The sequence below is a fragment of the Bidens hawaiensis genome, unplaced genomic scaffold (genome assembly GCF_021521415.1).
Source record: "Bidens hawaiensis isolate Kalapana, Puna unplaced genomic scaffold, B.hawaiensis_p1.1 tig00016757_1, whole genome shotgun sequence".
NCBI classification, from domain to species: domain Eukaryota; kingdom Viridiplantae; phylum Streptophyta; class Magnoliopsida; order Asterales; family Asteraceae; genus Bidens; species Bidens hawaiensis.
Genome location: NW_027492541.1, coordinates 516,370 through 524,537, shown reverse-complemented (window position 1 = coordinate 524,537; position 8,168 = coordinate 516,370).

Below are 8,168 nucleotides of genomic sequence, written 5' to 3'. Positions count from 1 at the left end.
CCTACTTGTTCCAGCCATACGTATTCTATAACGAAACACAAACGTTATCACTCTAGGAATTATTTAGCACATGATTCGTAAGGTAAGTAGTTAATGACATTGGCCAAGTGTAATTAACTATTTGCATTACTCCTCAGGTTCTACATACTTCCCTTTATGATTTCACTTGTGCTAGTTTCTACTTTTAAACGGTTAATTAACCAAACAATCAACTAATCCTATCCCTAACCTGCGTATAGTTTTCCTTTAGCAATTAAGCTAATATTAATCAATCATTATTTAACCTTACACTTTACCTTTACTGAGCTTACTTGAGTGACACATGGCTATCTTAAACTGGCATCTTCTTTCTTTTCTTACTTAATTCCCATTCCCTGTTCGAATTCAAGCATGCAGGATGCTTAAATCTCTCGAACTTTGCTCTGATACCAACTTGTAAGGCCCCGTCACCGGTGCCTCACTTTGGAAGTTGTATTTACTCATAAACACAATTCTAAATATCAGAGTTAATTAAAAACTTTTGCCGAATATTAAAACTTTCATAAAACATTACATATTAATTCATAACTTGTCTTAAATAAACATATTGCTTTTCTAAATCAAATCATTTAAACATAAAACATCTTAAGCCTTCAGATTCCAGACTCTTATTCTTCTGCCATGTGTCCCCCGCTCAAGCCAGCTGTCTCATCCTACTCACCCGCGTGCATACTAAAACTCAGCTACGCTGAGTGAGTTCTAGTTAATCAAACAACATACAACTAGTTCACATACATAACTATCCATACTACTTAAAGAGCCTTCCGACCTATAACCTCACAAATATTATAAGGTTCTGGTCCCTAAAATCACAGATATTATAACGGTTTGGTCCCTAATATCACAAATATTGTTAGGGTCTGGTCCCTACCCTCACAGATATTGTTAGGGTTTGGTCCCTATCCTCACAAATATTATTAGGGTCTGGTCCCTATCCTCACAGATATTATTAGGGTCTGATCCCTATCTTCACATATATTATTAGAGTATGGTCCCTATCCTTACAGATATGATTAAGGTCTGGTCCCTATCCTCAGAGATATTATTAGGGTATGGTCCCGTTATTTCATGCAATCATACCATACCTTTCTGTACCTACTTTCCTTAACAATACGTGCAATATCCGAAGATGGTTCACGTACTATCAATCATTCATACATAATATAACATACATACATTATTCATACGTCACGTGTAGCAATCATATCTTTAACTACCCCCTGGCGATACATGCAATATCCGAAGATCGTTCACGCACCTTCAAGCATTCATTTATACATGAATCATACAAGGCATACACTTACCACTTAAGGTAAGTGTATTAACTATCATATAGAGTATGCACATAGCCCCAAAAACATAACAAGGAAGTGGGGCTAGAAACTCACCTGAATGCGGTTACGTTCACCGTTTACGGTTATTTCTTTCTTTAGTTGTGCGCGACTGACTGTATAACAATCACATGTATCAATTTACTATCACTACCCATATCGCGTTTCTAGTTTAATTATAACCTTAAACGAACAGGGGTTCGGGGGGCAGTGCCCCTGGTAGCGGGGTTCTAGTGGCGGCAGCCCCTAGCAGGGTCCAAGGAGCAGAGCCCCTAGCTGTCTTAACAGAATTTCCATTAGGATTTTAATATAAAGTTATCGTAAAAAAATTAGAATTTTAAATTATTATGTTATTTACTAACTCATAGGGTTTGAGGGATCCTTTGTAATTAATCCATTTTACCTTAAGTCCAGGGACCTTTCTGTCATTCTTTCAAACTTAATTCGTTATCCAGTTCGTTAACGAATGAGGTTCATTCGTTACTTCTTAACTTATAACGAACTGGCCCATATAACGAATGACCCTTTATAACGAACTGGTCTTTTGATAACGAATTGACTTTCTATAACAAACTGGGGTTCATTCGTCAGTTCTCCTTTAACGAATTACTTAACGAATGGCTTAACGGACTGCTTCTAGTTTGTTATCTCTTTTTAACGAAATGGAATAACGAATTACTGCTAGTTCGTTATCCCCCCTATAACGAATCACTTCTAGTTCGTCATTTTCCCGCTAACGAATTAGGGTTAGGCCAGAGAATGTCAGAAACATTCTCTTACATTCCCTTATTCTCGTACGCCGCCTTTCCGGCTCCGCCGTGCCGGAGAACCAGGCGGTGGCCGGAAAAGAGTATTTTACCCCATTTAACATCGTTTTTCATCCCGTTTGATCCAGATCTGAGCTAGGGTGACCCTTAAGCTCATCTTTTGAGCGGTTCATACCAGATTCCATCCGGATCTCATGACTTTAACTGTTTACGATGTCGGCTTGTCGTTTGGCGACTAGATCTAGTGGGTTTGGATCCATATAATAGCATACTATCATTACCTTGGATCGATGCTTGGGTTTTCTTGGTTGTTTCGGCTTTAGAGAGAAAGTAGGATGAAAGAGAGCTAAGTGTGTATTTTTGGTGGTGTATGGAATATGTGAAACGAATGGATTATGGAGTAATTATTGTTTATATATAATGGGTCATGGGCTTAAGCCCATGATCTTTCCCTTTTATTATTAACCCAAGTCCATTACCCATATTACTTAACCCAACACAAGCCCATCTCATAACATCTAACATTATTATCTATTAACCGAACGGAAAACGGGATGTTACAAATACCATTTCCCTTATGAAAAGCTCAATATCACGATATTACAAATCACAAACATACAACTATGCTAAAGAACACGTTTTTATTATCCATAATCATTACTGTACATATGCATCTCAAAATTTAGCGCATAGGCTTAACCTGGTATAGGCTAGCGTTTGTATATGCGTATCAAAATTTGTCACTAAGTGACATATAAACTTAACCCTATAAGGGCCAGTGCTTGTAATAATGCTAAACCGTAAATAGTTCCCAAGTCAGCCTAACATGCTGCAACAAAATGCTTCACGAGCTATCAAAAGACTATATACAACCAACTATACTACTTGTTCTACTTATCCATACGTACAAGATAAACCAACCATGCAATAACAGCTACTAAAGCTGCGATGACCATCCTCTCAATCCATAAATGAGATTCCACCTGATCCAAACGCCAGCGAACCAGCCTTCGATCTCCTCACATCTCTCATGATTTGATGGAGGTACCAAACTTCTTCTCGGTTTTCTTGTCTGAAGTGGATAAGATCGTTCATTGATGTTGCGTGGTCTAATAGTTGGTTGGTTAACACTCTTAACCACTCAGTGTCAGAAATGGGAGGTGGTTCCTGGATTGGGATTGGTACACCCCAGGCAGGGACAGGTATCTCGGTTACCTGTACTCGTGAAGTCTCTCCCCTATGATATGTCGAATGGGGTGGAGATATGGTGCGCTCAGGTGGGTGTAAGGAAATACGAGCCGTCTGTTGGGTCCTGTGTGTAATAGTGGGTGGTGAAACATGGTGTACAAGTGGCGTAGGGCTCTCAATAGGGTCCGGTAAGCACTAGTGGCTCCTTCTCCTACATTATTTCTAGGGGATTCCCTAGAGGGATAGGTGTCACAACAATAACTCGATAAGTCTGGTTGATCTGTAGGTACCTCGTGAGGGATCACCGCATCTCCTAAACTCTCACTCACTTCATCCTCTTCCGAATCCTCCTCAGTTTCCTCTTTTGGATCCTCCTCTTCTTCATGTAATACTGGAATCGCAATAGATAAACGACCGGTAGACCTCGACATGTTCCTGCACAATGGCTAGTAATAAGAATAACATCTTTCAAATCATATAGTCATATTAAAATACATACAGGTATTAATACACATAAGCCCAGATAATCGTTTATATGCATATATTTAATTATTATAAATTTTTATACACATATGTTGCTGATTTTACCTATTAGATTGTTCAACGACTTTTTCTCAAATTCCCACGTACAAGCACGTCTGTTATTACGTTCCGGACCATAATAACCCACTTTCCCATTCGAGTTCATCTCAAGAATCATCGGTATATATTATTTAGTATTCTTTTATTCCCAGAGCTAATCGATCCTACGGTTATATTAGGGTATCCTAAGGGACATCCTAATTCTTTAAACCAATGGCTCTGATACCAACTTCTGTCACACCTGACTAGGTAGTTGTAGAAGCTTAATACGAGAATGTAACTAGATAAATATGGTATCAACCACATTGGTTATAAAGCAATTCAACACACTAATTTACATCATATTACATTGGTAGGTACTAAGTTTACAAACTAAGTGAAAAACACATAAACAGTTCTCAGCTTCTTATTCATTACCATGTACTTTCCGTAAGAATAATATATAATAATATATATTTATATATGGCCATTATAATCATTTATATTATAGTAGATCAAAATATTAATAATACCTTATTATATATTAGTTTGGTAATTGTTGATGGGCTATATTACCTATAATTAACTAATAAAGGGTTCTCCTTGGGTGTATATATAGAGAGAGAATAATAACATCATAACCTAATCTCACACACATAAAATTTTGTGTGCCTCCTCTCTCCTAAACCGGGTTCCTCTCAAGAACCCTAACACCATCCTTAACTATACATCCTAAAGGGGAACTCGATCAACCTGACATCTATGTCGTCTACATCCTTCTCCGATGCGGTTAGTACTCTCCATGCTATAACAGGTACACATATAATTAAGGTTTATCATATTATTCATGTTTCCATTATCACCATGAGGAATTGATCAACATGTGGTATCAAGAGCGATGTTGTTTAATCGGTTCTTCATGGTTTTCCATTAAATCTGGATTTAAATCGGAAGACTTGAATCTAATGTGTTGATAAAACCTAATTTTGAATTTTTTTTATGCTTGTAGTCATTGAAATCGGTTTATAAATAAACTGTTTAAAATCTTTAGAACCCGATTTCACATTAAAAACCTGTTAAAAATTTATGGTTTTTCGGTGATGTTCTTCATGTTCATCATGGGTTTTTCAAAAATAATACATATTTTGGTTAAAATTTAGATTATAATTATGTTTTTCCTAAAATAATTGAAAAATAAATCTCCAAAGATTTTTTGAAATCTGAATAATTATTAAGAATATAAATTTCAAAATTAAACAAATATTGAAGATAAAATTAATCTCTAACAATTTGAACCAAAATATTATTACTTTAAAGATTTTTTGGATTTTAATGCTTACCAATTCTCGGTCAAACTGAGATTTCATCAAAACCAAATCCCATTAAAACCAAGATCCCATTAAAAACCTAAAACTTATTAAAAACCAAAAACCCAATAAAAACCGAGAACTCATAATTTGACAGAGAACTCATTACTAGAATCGAGAACTCGTTACAAAACCGAAAACCAAAACTTTTCTAAACTAAACAGGTTATTGTTAACTAATTAAATGTTTTGTAAAAACCTTTTACAAAACATAAAAGCTTTACTTGAATGAATTTTGATGTGTCACTTCTGCCCAAAGGTGACGTGTTACATATACTCCTCATTCAAGTCTAATTACAAAGCTTTGTTAATTTTTCTTACATGATTTAAATGTCTCATTTCTGCCCAAAGGTGATGTGTTACATTTATATCCAGAAAAGTTAACTCGTGTATAATTAAAATAATTGTCTCACTTCTGCCCAAAGGTGATGTGTTACAATTGTTTTGCACACATATACTTAAATAAATTTTAATTCTGCACAAAGGTGATTTAGTTTTTGTTTAAGTAGAACTTTGAATTATAGTCTATTAGTTTGATGTTAATAATAGATATATCAAATCTTCAATAAATATAATGATCCTCATATTAATGATCATTCATTAATCTAATGATCATAAATTTTAATATGTATTATTTTAGTATCTCATAACATTACTCACTATAATTTTCATCTATAAATAATTATCTCATTCAAATCATCCACTCTAATCTCAAACCCAAATATGTTTTGCTTCATAAAGAGTTTCATTAACTTTTAGCTCTTCTCGCTTTTTGATTATTCTTAAGACATGACCATATCGTTGCTCCTTCTAATAATAGTAATAAGGAAGAAACCTAGAGCATAAAAAATGGGATGAGTCAAACAAAATGTCTCTTATGATAATCAATAAAACTCATGCTATCAAATAGAGTTATTCTGAATTTAGTTTTTCCTAAAACTAATCTAATATCAATTAAATAATTAAAATAACTCATAAGATACATGTGTTCCTTGAAAATTCTAACTATAAGGTTAAATGACATTACCGAAAACATCATAATGTACAGTACCATGACCCATAAAGTTAAGGGCTCACACATGGAAATAAGCACATTTTTCTTATGCAATACATACTAAAAAATTTTCTATTATTACAATTTGTTGCCTTAAAATTCAACTATAACACTCACAAGTACAAAAGGAAAGCGAGTATGTTGATTAGAAACACATGTAAAAGAAAAGAATATGGCAGTGGAACATAAGATGTTGTTCAATTCACTACCACTAAAACCATAAAGACGATAATTCTAATGTTCATTGACAAAATACAAGTATTACTTTCAGCTTTAAGTTCTCCAAGGAGAAGTCTCATTGTAAAAATATGTCATTATATTAGGCATAAGTAATGAGGCTATCCATAAATCAAAAGAATATCTGGCTAAAACAGTAGTCGTATAATGATATTTAATCTGTTAATCCTAATATTCCAATTATACATGATAGGTTGAGTCTAGTTCTATAAGTTTCTTTACTTGTATCAACAAATAACTAACATGAGTGTTAGTGACAAAATTTAAATGTTAAAGCTATTATAACCATAAAAACTGTTTTCCAATTATGCTTTATGATACCTTAAATATTCTAGAGATTAATCAGAATTTAGTATCATACTTAAGCTACAATATGACAGTTATGAGGTTTGCATAGCCAACATAAAGTCACTCTTATCTTAAATCTCATATTATTTGTTATCAATATATGGATTGAAACATTTATAAAATAGAACTAGATGATATTTTATACTTTCACAACTTTTGTTATCACGCAAATAAAAATATAATAAAAGACAAATGAGACCTATAAAATTCATCCATTAAAACCAAATTTCATGAGAAATCATGACACTGTTGACGAGGGAGATTTTTCATAATCTCATTCTTAGTGATTTAAATCATGTGTTAGGTGCCCTAAACATTACTTGGCTTAGAAATAAGTATGGGTACACCAGAAGTTATATTTCACTTATATTCGTGGAAATTATTCAAATGGAATATTCAGACATAATTCTTTATCACTTTGAAGGCTATTTACTTGTATCCAAACTGTCTTCTATGATCCGCGGTCTTAAAGAGATCCGTTCATATATACTTAATACGATTTCTTCTAATATGTCCCTAAGTTTACTATGACATCTGGAAGTTAATGAAATCAAATCAAGTCTAACATATATATAATAGATTCCCATATCACGTACATCATTGAAACTTCTCTTGTATTTTTCCTAGAGATATTAAAGATCAGTGGGAGCCTTAAGTGTCTCAATCATAACTTACAAGATTTGCAAGATGTTGGGGAGTGAAAACTTTGTATTATCTCAATTACACCTCTTCTACAAGAAACTGCTCCATCACAACACTATTCTATCAAAACTTATCTCTTTTGAATTTACAATCTCTTACAAAAGTTTCATTGTTGCTTAAAGTGGGCAAATTCGGATTTCTTACTAAACTAATCCACATCAAGAGAAACTCCAACTTATATTATTAACTTGTTTCTATGTTAGAATTTATTGGTCTATAAATATTGACTCTAAGCATGCTAATTTCCTAACGGTTTCTAAGGTCAGTGGGAGCAGTAAAATTCCTTATAATGACTTGGAAAAAGTACAAGAGGCAGGGGGGAAGAGAGTCATTAAATGTTACTCCAAATTTAACTCCAAGTACACCTCTTGTACACCATACTGTAGCAACTCTTATACACTTTGAATCCTGAAAATGATAGCAACCTAACCTAGAGCTAATTCATAAAACTGAAACTTCAAATAAACCCAATAATCAACTCAGCAGGTTATCTAGGTTTTAAAACCTACTAACTTTGATGATTATGTAAGCTCCCTAACTAAAGTTGAAATGGATGTTGGAAAGTTTAATGATCA